This window comes from Balaenoptera borealis, assembly GCF_965194805.1.
Source record: "Balaenoptera borealis genome assembly, chromosome: 3".
NCBI lineage: Eukaryota > Metazoa > Chordata > Mammalia > Artiodactyla > Balaenopteridae > Balaenoptera > Balaenoptera borealis.
In genome coordinates, this window is record NC_138866.1 from 75390046 (window position 1) to 75405045 (window position 15000).

At 42.2% G+C, this 15000-nt stretch overlaps 1 protein-coding gene across 1 annotated transcript in view; it reads left to right on the forward strand.

Moving 5' to 3' along the window:
- The first annotated feature begins 4691 nt into the window (after nucleotides 1-4691).
- RNASE12 (ribonuclease A family member 12 (inactive)) overlaps nucleotides 4692-15000 on the forward strand; it is a 21450-nt gene continuing 11141 nt past the window's right edge. The window contains exon 1 of the mRNA XM_082387871.1: nucleotides 4692-15000. This exon is cut by the window's right edge and continues 6533 nt beyond it. The gene's annotated coding sequence lies outside the window, so the exon portion shown is untranslated.

The window sequence follows — 15000 nt, forward strand, 5'->3', positions numbered from 1 at the left end:
CGTGGCGTCCTGCGCATTTCCCCACTTGCAATCTGCCTGGCGCCCCAGTTTTTCCTGTGCTCCTGGAGGGAGAATTGGTTTGCAGATTACTCTGGGACAGCCTAGTCCAGAAGCTACGCAGGTACACCCAATCCGGATGGTTCCTGTTCTGTTCCTATCGCTTACTTCCTCGGATTCAGACTCCTCGTCCTTCGGCCCCCGGCTGCTCCCTGGATTTGGTTCACCAGAGATTCAACTCTCTGGAGACTTCTTGAACTTGAGCCCGAACTTTAAATACAAAGAAGCTAGGCCTCGCACTGACTGTTACTATATGCTCAATAATTGACACTAAGGGCTATTAAATGTGCCCTTCGATAGCTCAGCTGGTAGAGCGGAGGACTGTAGAGGTAATTACTTACTGTCATCCTTAGGTCGCTGGTTCGATTCCGGCTCGAAGGAGGTACCTGAGATTTTGCTGCACACCAGGTTTTATCCTCCTAAACCAACGACTGTAAAACATTTACTTTAACTCTATTTTCAGGCAACAAAAGAACAGCTTTTTGCCGACTATGAAACAATTTTGTGTGTCCTCTTTGTGATCACGCAGTATACGTGATTCGATTTACAGAGGAGATACAAATTAATGGTTCCCCTTTTAGATTTGAATGTTATCTCCTAATCTTGAAGACCAGCTAGAGTTGACTGAATATTGGGTAACATCCCTCAACCCCACTCCATCCCTACACTTTTCCCTTACCGTGAATATTTTATACCGGGCAATTCAGGGTTTAAAGAGAAATATTGTAGAAATATCTGTTCTTCAAAGGAATGTAAACAAACAATGTAGAGAATAAGCAATGCAAAAGGCAAAATATGCATGTGGAAATGTTCCTTCAATAATAAGAAGAAATACTAATTAAAACTAGGGGATTTTGCTGCACCACCAAATTAGAGAGTGTTTATTATTTAGTACTGGGAAGGATACAGTGACGAGGAGTTTCTTGTAGAATGGCACTACTTTCTGGAGGACAGTTGGGCATTATAAATCAGGAACCTTAAAAAGACATTGTGTTTGATCAGGTATTCTTTTCCTGCTTCTAGAAATTTATCATTCATTTTTGGAGAAAAGGAAATATGGCAAAAGATGTTTATCTGTGGGTAAATTGTGTTCTTTTTACTTTAAGGTATTTTTTTCAAAATATGCCACATATATAAATTAAATGTTTTTTTTTTTTTTACTTTCAGCCTTCCCACTTTATTATAGTTATCATATATATTACATATACATACAATGAACACTATACCCCCAATGACAATGTTACAGTTTTTGCTTCCAATAGTCATACACATTTTAAAGAGTTAAAAGGAGAAAAAGTCTATTATATTTACCCAGATTAAATTAAATTTTTAAAAAAACAGTGTTTTAACCTTACAAGATGAAGTTTAAAAATACGCTGTGCCACTATGGAAGACATTTTGGCAGTTTCTTACAAAACTGAATATATTCTTACCATAAAATCCAGGAATCACATTCCTAGGTACTTACTCAAATGAGGTGAAAACTTATGTCCACACAAAAACCTACCCATGAATGTTTATAGCAGCTTTATGTATGTATAACTTCCAAAACTGGGAAACAGTAAAGATATCCTTCAATAGGCAAATAGAGAAATAAACTGTGGTACAGCCATACAATGAAATATTATTCAGCACCAGGAAGAAATGAGATATCAAGCCATGAAATGATATGGAGGAACTTTAAATGTGTATTACTAAGTGAAAGATGCCAGTCTGAAAAGGCTACATATTGTATGATTCCAAATATATGACATTCTGGAAAAGGCAAAACTACGGAGATGATAAAAGATCAGTGTTTGCCAGAGGTTAAAGGGGAGGGAGGGATGCATTGGTGAGGCACTGAGGATTTTTAGGGCAGTGAAACTATTTGTATGATACTTTAATGGTGGATATATATAATTATACATTTGTCAAAACCCATAGAATGTGCAACACCAAGAATAAACCCTAATGTAAATTATGGGCTTTAGAGGTTTGTTTTGGTTTTTGTTTTTGTGAAGACCTCAGGGGCCTAAGGTGGGTAAAAAATGAAAGGAACTGGTCTGGAGGAGTCATCAAAGTGAAATGGGAGTGGGTCTGGGAGGACACAGGAGAGGCTTTTGATTGAGGAGGGGGAAAGACATAAAAAGGAAGGCAGAATTAAAAAGTGTCATAAAAAATCCCTAGACCTTGGTTCCTGCACAGAGTCCTCGTTCTCTGCTCTGTTCCTTTCATTCATTCCTCAAGGCACTGCAGGGAAATTCGTACCTCCTTGAGAGAGCTGTACAGCCAAATCTGTGAATACTGCAGTGGGGTAACGGGCTGAAACGGCTAAGTGCAGTGGGACAACCATTCTGGTAGGGCACCACTAAATAGACCCTGAGTTTACCGGCTCCTCTTTCCCACACTGAGTTAGGTTCTGCACAGGTATTGCAGTTGGGTTGCTCAGAGACCTGGACAGTCTCCAAGATAAGTGAATTCACCTGGAAGGGGCAGAGCAGTGGCTAAGCCAACATTCACAGCACACCCCACTGGGCCAGACGCGCGGAGTCAGCCAAGAATCAGCTTTGAAGTGTTTTGGAATCACAAACCCACCTGCAAAGTCAAATTCAAAAGAACCGTTTACCTGCCCTACTCCACCCCCATGCCTGAGTGACAGCTGGAAGCCTGGTAGGAAGTGGCTTTCTGCCTTCATTCATTCATCATATTCAATTACAAAAGTAATGTGATTAAAAGCAAAATCGGGTCTGTGCAGGTTACTTCGCGACCACAGAGCTGCAGCTCCTAAACCAGTGTGGGCGGCGGGCTGATGGAGGCTGCGGGGCACTTTCTAGGAAGCCTTCCCTACTGGATGGTGCCTAAGCCAGGTCATGAGAATGATTCAATGTGAGCATGGGTTTTAGAAGAGGAGGGCCGAAAGAATTCCCCATTGCGGGAACACAAAAACTTGGACACAATGAAAAGTCGAGTAGAGTGCATACAGCTAGTTTCGGCACGGGTGTTGGGAGGAATCCGAGGTAACCCGACTTGGTATCCGGTAACAGATATTTCTCGGGGGGCGGTACTGATCGAAGGTCCAGGGGAATTCTTGCTGGAGGAAAGAGGATCTCCTGGGATTTAATCGGAATTTCCGTATTACTTCGGATTTACAGCTAGACTAAAATACAGTTGGCAGTGATGGGATTCGAACCCACGCCCCCGAAGAGACTGGAGCCTAAATCCAGCGCCTTAGACCGCTCGGCCACACTACCACATGTAGCTGCAGTTTTTTCATCCCTGAGCTGTTTACTACCGGCCGCAGGCTCAACATTCTGAAATTTCTTCAGGGTTAGTCGGATCTCCCTCACTGTTTTCATTAACCCCTAGGGTTCTGAGCAAACTTAGAGAGAGTAGAAATCATCGCATTCTCACAGGCCTGAGCAGTGAGCTAGAAAGTGGTCAATGATATTAGCGTGAATATCCTTTGAAGACTTCCGCCTTTTCTTTAACCTAGGCAATTCCACGCCGAAAGGGAAAAACAAAAAACAAAAACCCATCTCACTGGCGACTTACCGCAAGTGATTACAGAAGACTGAATAAGGAACTCCTCGCTGTTGGGTCGTTGGTCTGTGGCTGTGAAACTCGCAGTGCGAATGGGGCCGGAGATCCAGTAAGAGGCCCCCTTCCGTTGACAGATCTGGTAAGCCTGTCACCAATAAAAAAGAAAATCCTTGGTCGCATCCCCTGCAGGTTCAGTCAGAATGGAGAGGTTGGGTCTAATTTTCTTGAAAGTAGCACTCTGGGGTAGACCCATGAGCATGTAGCCTCTGAACCATTTCCCTTATGTAGGGACCAGGGTGACTGCCAGAGGGAGGTTACCTCCAAGAACGTTCCCATACTGGAAAGGAGTGGGTCCCGGGCTTCCCTGGGATCCTGGATCCACTAGGCTCGATATCGTTTCTTTCGAATGGAGTAGAGGAAAGGCTAAGTAAAGTTGCCGAAGTGATACCGGGGATCTTCAGCACCCAACTGGGATCTCGTACCTGTCAATGACCTCTACTAGGCGCTAAAAGTCCTGGGTTACACGTTACATATATTCTTCTTTGCTGTTTCTGATTGGCCATGTCTGGGTCTCCGGATGCAGAAATTCTCTTAGGAGTCTAATTAAAGTTTCCTAACTTCCTAACTCTTACTCTCCTCCTCGATCACTCATAAAAACACCCTGCTCTTGCCTCCCCTTGCCCAAGGGCTCTCCGAAGTCCTCCCGTGGTGGCTTGAGGGGTCGGGGTCAGGGGTGCTTAGAGACAGGCAAAATTGGTCTTCACTGGATCTTCACGGGGCGAAGGTCCTGCTAGTTCCCGTCTTTGCTTCCAGGAAGGGGGTGGGGGCCGACGAACAGAAAAGAAGTACTAGAAAAGCTGCCTGGAAAGAGGGCTCAGGGAGCACTGGATGAATTTAGGACCGAAGCCGGGAAGTGGGCGTGGCGAGTGGGAGAAGGCTGGGGCCGGTTTAGGAAGGGGCTCCCAGGGCCCGAGGCCGGAAGCGGGCTCTCCTCGGGCTCCCCATCAACCCTCCACCCCCTCCAGTCCCGGCTGCCCTCTGAGCCAAGTCCCTTCCACCCCGCCCCCGTCTCACCCCCGCCCACACCGGGTTATGCCCAACCTGGTCGGTCCGTTTCGTCCTCTCGTTCCCTCCCTCTGGTCCCAGTTGATAGGCAATCTGAGCTCCCGGGGCAGAGCTGGATGTCGACCCTTGGGCTCCAACTAAGTTCTCTTGCTCTCCAGAAGCTACCGGAGTCAGGAGCGAGGCGCACGCTCGGAGATGGTTAGCGGCGAAGGCCAGCTAGTCTAGCGGAATGGGCAAGGTGTGGTTTCTATGTTCCACATCACTGGAGATGGAGGGGTTCAAGTAGCCATCGCCAGCCCCTTTGGCTGAAGGGTACGACTTCTGAGAAACTTCACTTTGTGTTTTCACACTTTTTGAGAATCCTCAGGTAAAAGCGAATATGAGCTTATTGCCTTCAGCAGTACACGCAAGTCTTTGCAACACGCCACAACAATGGAAAGACTGATGCTAATCTCAGATTGGAGAGAACCTAGAAATCCTTACGCACCTTTTGTGCGTAAGATGAGGAAGCATCAATTTGAAAGACAGAAAAGGCCTGGGGCTCTTTATTCCTTGAAAGGAGGTAGGGAGTGGATGGGAGGAGAGAGAACAAGTATTGATATTTAAAATATCAATATATATTGAACTATTTTGTCTAGTACTGAACCAGGCAAGAGACTCAGGGTCTACGGGTTGGTCTTTGGAAGCCTCATATTGAGGCTTTTGCTGAGATGATCAAATGAGATTATATAGTCATATTTAAGTCTCTGTTAGTGCTAATTTGATAAACATGCACATTTCAGTAAACCACAGTTTCTGTAAATGTTTTGACTTCTTTTTAAAAATACGGATTCAAAAAAGTACGAGATTCTCATAAGGTGGAAGTGACCTGAGCCCTAGATTTTTTTTTTTTTTTTTTTTTTTAGTGCTAGGTCAGGCAGTAAAAGGAACCAGCTAACAAGAAAGAACCCGGTCATTATAGCAGAGCTCCTTTTGATCCCAGGGGACTGCATGTTCGGGCTCCACAAACTGACAGACTTCAAAGCACTTTCTTATCAGGACAAAGTACCACACTCTCATATCCCAGGCTGAGTTTCCTTTACTAACCAGTGTGCATGGCTTCCCCTATTCAATCCCTTGATGTTGCTTGAGCACTCACTGCCTGCCTTGAACTTACTGGATCCTTCAGTGGGGGAAGGATCCTTGATCCATTCCCCACAGAAGTGGACCACTCATTGGATTACACAGAGACCTGAAAGCCAGAAGTCTCAGCTTTCCTAGTGGAGTGCCAACCTTACCAAACACTTAATTGTCCATTATCTGAAGACATTTGGAATGATGCCTGATACAGATAAAATGTGCTGTGTTTGTCTGGCACATGCCTATTCCTTCCGTTTTCAGTGTGGGATACTAGTATTTTAGGCTCTAGCATTCTGCAATATTACTGGAGAATTTAACCTTAGATTTCCTGCCATCCATACCTTGGCAATAATCCAGGTGATGAAAATTTATATAAAAGCAGGAAATTTACCTCAAAGTCTTGATGCTCAAAGTGTAGTCTAAGGACCAGCAGCATCAGCATCTCCTGGTAGTTGATTAGAAATGCAGAATCTCAGGCCTATGAATTGGCATCTTAATAAATTCCCCAAAGGTTAGAGAATTTTTACAAGTACTCTATGTTTCAACTGTTCTATGCTCAATTTAGGGCATTTGAAAGTTTCCACCAGACTTGCACTACATTGCAATACCTCAACAGGCATCTCCTAAAAATAAGAATTAAGAATAGAAACATAACTTCAGTACCATATCACACCTAACAACATTTATAATAACTCTATGTCATCAAATTTCCCCAATTGGCTCCCTCCAATTTTTTTTTAATCTAGATTCAAACAGTGTTTCTCATTGCATTTAGTTTTAATGTTTCTTTAGTCTCTTTTAATCTAGAAAATTCCCCTCCTCTCAGCCTCTTTTTTTTCATGGCAGTTGTCTTATAGGAGGTCTCTCTGTAAATCTCTCTCCCTAGCTCCAGTAGAGAGCCATCCAGGTATTGGTCTGGTTCTTTTCTGCATGCACTATAAAAATATTACTAAAAATTAAATACTGGTAAATAATATGTTCCTTTTGATGGATGTATCAGATAGTCTTTTCAGCATTTATTGAGCCCCTACTTAAATACTTAGCTTTATTGTGGTCTCATATGTTCATCACATTGACTATTACAGTAATGCAAAGTACTGCAATGTATTTATACTTATGAATTTTCTAAAGTAACTGTTCAAAGAAAAAGGAGAGAAGGGAAAGGAAATCCCTTCCTTTATTTTCAACAGGGAAAATTAAGCCTCTTACTTTAAATTTTTATTTGTCCTTACAATGTTTACTGGAGTTTATGGAAGAGGTGGGACAAAAGGGAGCAATCTCACCAGATTGACTGCCTCTGCAAGCTTCAGGTGAAAAGAAATGCAACCCTGAAATAGGGCATGGCCAGCAGAATGGAAAGATGAAGTTTATGAGACATACTTTATTCTTTGTTTCTGTTCATCCTGCAGGTAGCAATAACCTCCTTCCCCTGCCCTGACTCAGTCCCTGCAAAATATTATACTAGTCTGGCTGCTTTGGGTTTAAGAAGATCAAGTCTGATGTACACTTGATTTTCTTCTTTGATTTCTCTACTACCTTTCCCAGCTTCTGACTCCAATACAGCTCAAATCTTGGTCAGCTTGAACACACAAGAGTGATTATAATGGATTTAGGCACTTAGGATTAGGCTAGTGGGGAATATCTACCAAGAGGCATTTTGAAACTGAGAAATAGGATCTTCTTTTGGCCCTTCAAGGTAGCACACAACCCACTTCACATCCACCAGATAAATCTGCACTCACCATTTCGTCAGGTTTGGGGAGGTGCAGAAAATAAACAAGGTTATATCCCTGCTTGTAGGGAGCTTGCCGTTGAATAAAAGAAGATATCTCCTTCTCCTTCTGTAATACATACAATATAAATCTAGAAGAATGAATATGCATGCACACACACACACACAGAGTGGTCAGGTGGCAACACAAGTAGTGACTGAGAATTGCCAGAGTGAGTGCAGCCTCAGTTTCCCAAGGGTGAGAGGTCTGTGGAAACTGAAGAAAATAAATTTAAGAAAGCACAAATTGAGGCAAGTACAACTTTTTTTTTTTTTGGCTGAAGTTTTACAAAGCCATGTTCCTTGATATTTTAGATAAATAATCTATGTACCTTAGAAATCAGTCTGCCTATCCACAGATGTACTTGGATGTTGCTAAGGTGAATGATTGACTGGACTCTGGTAATTGTGCCTACTTTTCTATATTAATCCTTGACTTTTTAAGATACTTTATGGTGAATGAAGCTGAAAATTACAAGGTCTTCACCCAATGAGATCAAGGAGGTCTCTTCACAGATGTAGAGAGCAAATGTATGGACACCAAGAGGGGAAAGTGGTGGGGAGGGGGTGGTGGTGTGATGAACTGGGCGATTGGGATTGACATGTATACACTAATATGTATAAAATGGATAACTAATAAGAACTTGCTGTATAAAAAAATAAATAAAATAAAATTCCAAAAACAAAAAATAAAGGAGGACTCTTTCGTGAACAAAAGCTCCTTGAGTGGTACACAATGCATTTTCATGCAAATAGATAAAATAATCCTATTAGACTTCATTCTTTCTGCTTGGGTAATTAAAAATTTAATTTTTCCTACAGCCTAGACGTCTGTCCTGGAAATTATTGGGTTCCTCAGTGTATTAAAAATCTCTGAGGTAGTGTTTCCAACAAAAATATGTAAGCTGAATCCAGTCATGAAGAAATAATCAAAATCAAATGTTAAATTGAATCTAATATGAGGAAATAATCAGACAAATCTAGAATGTGAGACCTCCTGTAAGACAACTGCCATGAAAAAAGAAAGGCTGAGAGAAGGGGAATTTTCTAGACTTAAAGAGACTAAAGAAACATTAAAACTAAACACAGTGAGAAACATACTTTGAATATAGATTTTTTTAAAAAATTAGAGGGAACCAATTGGGGAAATTTGAAAATAGGGACTGTTAGATTACATAGAGTTATTATAAATGTTGTTAGGTGTGATATGGTACTGAAGTTATGCTTCTATTCTCAATTCTTATTTTGGGAGATGCCTGTTGAGGTATTTAGGTATGAAGGATCATAGATATGAGATATGAAACAAACAAGGTTATTATCCCTGTTTCTTGGGAGCTTACACTTTAATAAAAGAAAATGTCTTCTCCTTTTGTAATAATACAACATAAACTTAGAAGAATGAATATGCATACACACACACACACTATGGCAACACAAGTAGTAAATGTGGCAAATGTTAATAATTAGTGATTCTAAATTAGGGGTATACAGGTATTATTGTACTGTTTTTTTCAACTTTCCTCTAGTGGCAGATTGAATATACAAATGGACAGACCATATACAACAATGGAACTCTGGCCCACAGCCTGCAGAAATCAGCTCAGGAAACCAATCCGTTATCTACCAGCTCAGGAAGCCAGCCTACCATCTTTAAGTCAGACTTGTAGGAACTCTGACCACTATGTCTAGTAAGAGTCCGGGAAGCCAAACAATAACCCCTGTAACAGTTAGCTCCAAATGGCCAGGAATTGATTAGTAACTGACAGCCTTCCTGATACTAGTCCCTGCTTCCAACTTAGGATCAACCAGACAAAGTCAAATACGCATCCTTAACCAATCACATAGGATACCTGGCTTCTAGTTAACCCACCTGCAGCTTCCCTAGGCCAGCAGCCTCCAATCAGGGCACCTGAGCCTTCCCCTTTTTCCTGTATAACGCTTTTCCACTCCTGGGTCTACTTTTGAGTCTCTGCCAAAACGCAAGTGATGGTGGCTGACTCCCTCGCTACAGCAAGCTCTGAATGATTAGCCTTTGCTTGTTCTCATTTAGTTGGGCTTCATTTATTTCCACTCTAGGATTAAAATTTTGCAAAAACAAAAAAAGTTGAGGGGAAATGGAAGAAATACAAACAAACAAAAAAGTAATGAAAAATATTCCTAAGATCTCTACTAGAGTCAAGTTGTTTCAGAGACGAGCTTCTGATGTCCAGAGCACACTGGGACATGCCCATATTTGATGTTGCTCTCTGAGTCTAATAAACTAGTGGGAAGGACCCTTGGAACCTCCTAGAATCAGACAGGCCAACCAAAGTGAGCGGTGGACAATGGCTGGGGGAAAGAGGGAGATTGACCTAAGGTCCTGGACAGCCTTCAGGAGTAGGAGATAGGTGGAATAGAAGTGAGCTTGTTGAATTGTGACAGGTGAGGATGAGGAAACAGATTCTAGGAGAAGGTCTGAGGAGCCAAGACTACAACCAGAGAATAACAAGTAAAGAGAGGAGGAGAAACGGCAAGGGCGAGGGGATGAGAGAGCTGCGGGGGAGAGAGTTTTGACTCTAGCAATTTTGCGGAAGGCCTGTCTCTTCAAAAATTGCAACAATAATAAAGATGATTGATAATAATGAACGCTCGTTTACAAAACTAGGTCACTGTGACTCTGCAAGGCTGAAAAACTGCTCCAGGTGTTCTCTAACCACTACACTACGTACTCAGTGTAACACTCACCAACATAAGACATCGCCCATGATTCAGAGTGTTGATTTGATATTCCTGCTGTTTCCTTAAGAATTATGATGTCTGTCTTCAGGTTCAAAGAGATTATCATGCTGAGCACCTTGGAGGTTTCCTCCAGTAAAATGCCTTGTGTAGGCAAATAGGTACAGCAACCTGATTCTTGATTCTCACAGGCAGAGCAGTCGGCTAAAACAAAGCCTTGTAGTTCTCTTGGGTTGAGGGTTGAGGGAGTGGAGGATATTGCCTGGTGTAGAAAGACTGAAGGTTGAACACCAAGGCAGTGTTGGGAGGAGCAGCTCTTGTCAAGCCACAGAAGATCTATTACATTCTTGGCCCTGGGCAATTGTACACTTTCATCTCACCTTAGGACAACAGTGTGATGCCTCCCCATGACTCATCCCTGAACCTAGACTATCTGCCATAAAGGCCTTATTTTATCTGTCTAAATAGGGAATTTTTCTTCCTTATAAATTTGTAAGGTCAGTGTCACCATGTTTTACATTTATGCAACGAAAATGAAAGGAGACAATGAATCATGAGCCTTCAGATTTCTTACAGACTTCATGATCTTTGACAAATGACATTAAAAAATAGTGAGTACACTAGCAGGCCTGTGGTCAGAGGATCTAAACCTTACTAAACAGAAGTGGTTCACTTCTTGGGCTTGCATGAATCAGTGCCTTTTCCCCAGTGTTCTAGTCTATGACTATATTTGCAGTAAGAAATAGGTACAAGATTTTTTGTACCTATTTAAATAAACAAACAAACAAACAAATAAATAAATTTTTAGTTCCTGTTTACTAGCTTACAAAAACAGGGTCTCTAAAAAGTGAAAACACAATCCTTTAAAAAAAATTGTATTATTTTCAAACCAAAGATATATGTAAATCCATATGTCTTTAAGGAAGGATTAAAATCTTCCTCCCCAGCACTTCTTTTTCCTGCTTGCTCCTAACCCTGGACCTTTGTTTGAGAGAGAGGTATTAATTCCAATATACAAACAAGGGTCTGGGGCTCTGTTCAGAAAGGACAAAACCGCGTGGTAAACCTCTTCTCACCTTCTCTGCAGATTTTACCACTATATTAAGGGAAGGGAGTGCACCATAACCTCCCTGCCCATCAGATAACCTCTATATGCGCCTCTTAATTCTCAGGTGGGTCTCCCGTGTGCCCAGGTTTCTAGAGTTCTTGTATTATGCATCCTTTCTGGGCACCAGAGGCGCAGACAGCGATGTCTCAGCAGAGTATCAAGATAAGGGACTAGAAGACAGTCTAGTAGTGGCTCTGCTCCAAGTGGAGCCTTTTCGAGAGGTTGACAGGACACGGAAAAATTTCAATTTTGTAGAATATCTTGTATTTTTGCCTGGGTCAAAATTCCATTTCATTTAACAGATGCTAGGCGTACTGAATACATGTATAACGTGGAAGATAGAAAATGACTTTTCGGGCGAGGGCTCCATAGCTCAGGGGTTAGAGCACTGGTCTTGTAAACCAGGGGTCGCGAGTTCAAATCTCGCTGGGGCCTGCTGGATATTTTTTCCCTCCGAGGCCTCAAAGCGGCAGAGGCCGGAAAGACGGTGCCAATGCGGCGGTGCTCGGCAGATCTCACCTCTGCTCGGCAGCGCCTGAGAGGACATTCAAGCAAAACGGACGCATAGTGATTTCCCTGCTGCTCTCCCGGTCTGGATCCACCATAGCAGCTGATAAATGCCTCTCGACGGCGTGAGGCTTGTGCGAGCTGGGTTAACAAACACGCATTCCTTCCAGTAGACGCCTCTCAAACTCACATTTCTTTGAGAAACGCCCAGTGACGTGAGTGAGGCTTGAGGCCGAATTACAGTGCGATTACGGCGTGGCTCGTTGGTCTAGGGGTATGATTCTCGCTTAGGGTGCGAGAGGTCCCGGGTTCAAATCCCGGACGAGCCCTGTTTTCCTGTTTCTAATAAATAACTTATTTAATATACGTCTGTCACCGCATTTTGTTTACTCTGCTTTGAAAAGTTGCGCAAAGGCCCCCTAGGATGTGAAAGAGCAAAGTTCCATATTTTGTTTACTGTGCTTTGAAAAGTGGCGCAAAGGCCCCCTAGGATGTGAAATAGCAAAGTTAGGGACAGCTCCGAGTTATCTGTTGAATTCTGTCTGACGAAGCGATTCCCCACTTTCCCCGGCTGGTAGGCGGACGTGGCAGGTCCGAGAGCGGATAAGTCTCTTGACCTCTCAGTGCATCGGCTGTGAAATGGAAATGGTAACACGTTCCCTTTCCTTGCCTACCTCCAGGGACCCCGTTCAGTAAAATAAAATAGTGTTTGGGAAACTGCTTGGCAACTTCAAATAGTGCTAAATACGGGGGCTGTTCCCCATCCCCCCCGCCCCTCCTCCCCGAGGGAACTGGGATCTCATATATACTAACATAATCACCATTTTATGAGTGTGATAATTATCCTTTAAAAGAGTTTTTATGTATTATCATATATGTCGTGTCTTTTCTTTCTCTCTTTCTTTCTCCTCCCCCGCACCTCCGCCTCTTTTTTAAAAAACACTCCTGTGGAGTAGGGAACGAATTCTGTTAACTCTAGCAGAGCATCAGAGAAAGGAGGGAATGTAAATCCCCAAAGGCAAATTTTAAAGGCTAAATTTTAAAAAAATGTTTTGTGGATCCTTATCAACTTTCTTTATTAAGTGAATAACTATTACAGAAAAGAATAACTCCTTTAGAAGTGAACTATATCCCCTTCCTGCAGCCACTTCACCCACATCCACACTCATATTCTCTGTCTTCCCTCCTGTTTCAAGGCTCATCCTATTTAAGGCAACTCCTTCACTTTCTCATCAGATTAATCCCCTTTGCTCTCCCTTACTCAAGGGCATGATTTCTGCAATCAACATTCCCTTCTACAACCCCAACACACAACAGCTATTTCTCCCAGTGTGCAAGATCATTCCCATCAGCATACAAACATAGTATCTCCAGTCCTTCAAGATCATAATCAGACTTTTGTCTCCACCACTCCACGGAGACCACTCTTGTCAAGGTCACTAATGACTTTGTTTCCAAATCTAAAGGTTAGTTCTCACTCTTCATCCTACTTGACTTCCCAGCAGCATAGGGATACTATACTCCTCATTTCAGGAGGCTACTTTTTAGTCTCTTTTGCTGGCCCCTGCTTTCCCAAACTCTCAATTTACAAATGTCTTCTTGTCCTCCTTTTTGGATCAGTCTACATATACTCATCCAATCATTTGGCTTTAAATACCGTCTCTATACTGATGATCCTTAAATTTGTATCATAAGCCTTGACCTAGGTTTGTACATATAGTCACCTGCTTGCCCCACGTGAATGAGTTGTAGGTATCTGAAATTTAACGTCTCAAACACTACTCCTGATCTCCTGCCACTCCTCTTCCAACTGCCCTTCCACCTCCATCCATGTCTCAGAAAATAGATTCATCATTCATCCAGTTCCCCTATACATTACATCCACTCTACCAACAAATCTGATTGGGTCTACCTTCATCCATTTCCCAACGCATTCACTGCTAGTACCCTAGTCCAAACTCTCCTTCATCTTTTGACTGTACTCCCACAATAGCCTTCTAAGTCATCTTCTTACTTCCTCTCTACTCCCTACTCTAGAGAGCAGCCAGAATTATCCTATTAAAATACAAGCAAAAAAAAAAATTCTCTTCAGTTCAAAAACATCCAATAACTCCTCACACATAGAATATAATCCACGATCTTGCCCTTGCATGTTCTGGCCTTGACTATCCCTCTGATCCCGACTCCTACCCCCTCCTCCTCCTTCTCACTCGTTCTTCTGGCTACACTGGCCTTCTTACTATTCCTCAAATACATGGACCTTGTTTCCTATTATGGACCTTTCACTTGCTGTTTCCTCTTTCTGGAATATTATTCCCTCAGATATTTGTATACCTTCCTTTCTTATTCCTTCTGTGCGCAAACGTCACCTCTTTAGAGACACCTTCCTTGACCACTCTTTCCAAAATAGCCCCCAATACTCACTAGCCCCTATACAAATCTATTTTTCTTCACAGCATTTATCACTACTTGACACATTTATATACATTTAATTATTTCTTTTTTTCTTCTCTTTCCTCCCCTCTTAGGATGTAAGCTCCACAAGAGAAAAGATTTTGTTATGCTCACTGCAGTGCCCTCAGCACTTAGCCCTGTGTACAACGTATAGTAGGTGATTAATAATGAATGAATGAATGAATGAATATTACCATATTCCTGGACGCACCTGCTGGCCTCCAGAAGCCACAATTAAACAGCATTTATTTTTGGCTTTTGTAGACTCAGATTGGAATCTTCCCAAAGGACAGGAGCCATGGTTTTGGTTTACAATACAAATGGAGAGCCTAAATCAGTCTTTGTCTCTCCACTTTGGCCCAAGTATCCAATTCAGGCTTCTCCTCAATAAGAAACTACTAAACTGCTTATCTGTGGGTATCAGAATGACAAATATCTATATTGATAATTACAGGACTTTCACATTTCTACATTTTTACTGTAGCTTTCTGTGGACAATTTGATCTTTTATTATCTAATCTCTAGTGGAATTTCAACCCAGATGGGAGAAAAGAAAGAGACAGACCTGTGGTCTGAAATGTGGCAAAAGATGTGTTTAAGCAATGAAAACACTTAACGTTTTTTGATTGCCGAACTCTGTTCTAAGCACCTTACATGTGTGAACTAAGTTTTATAATATTTCCAT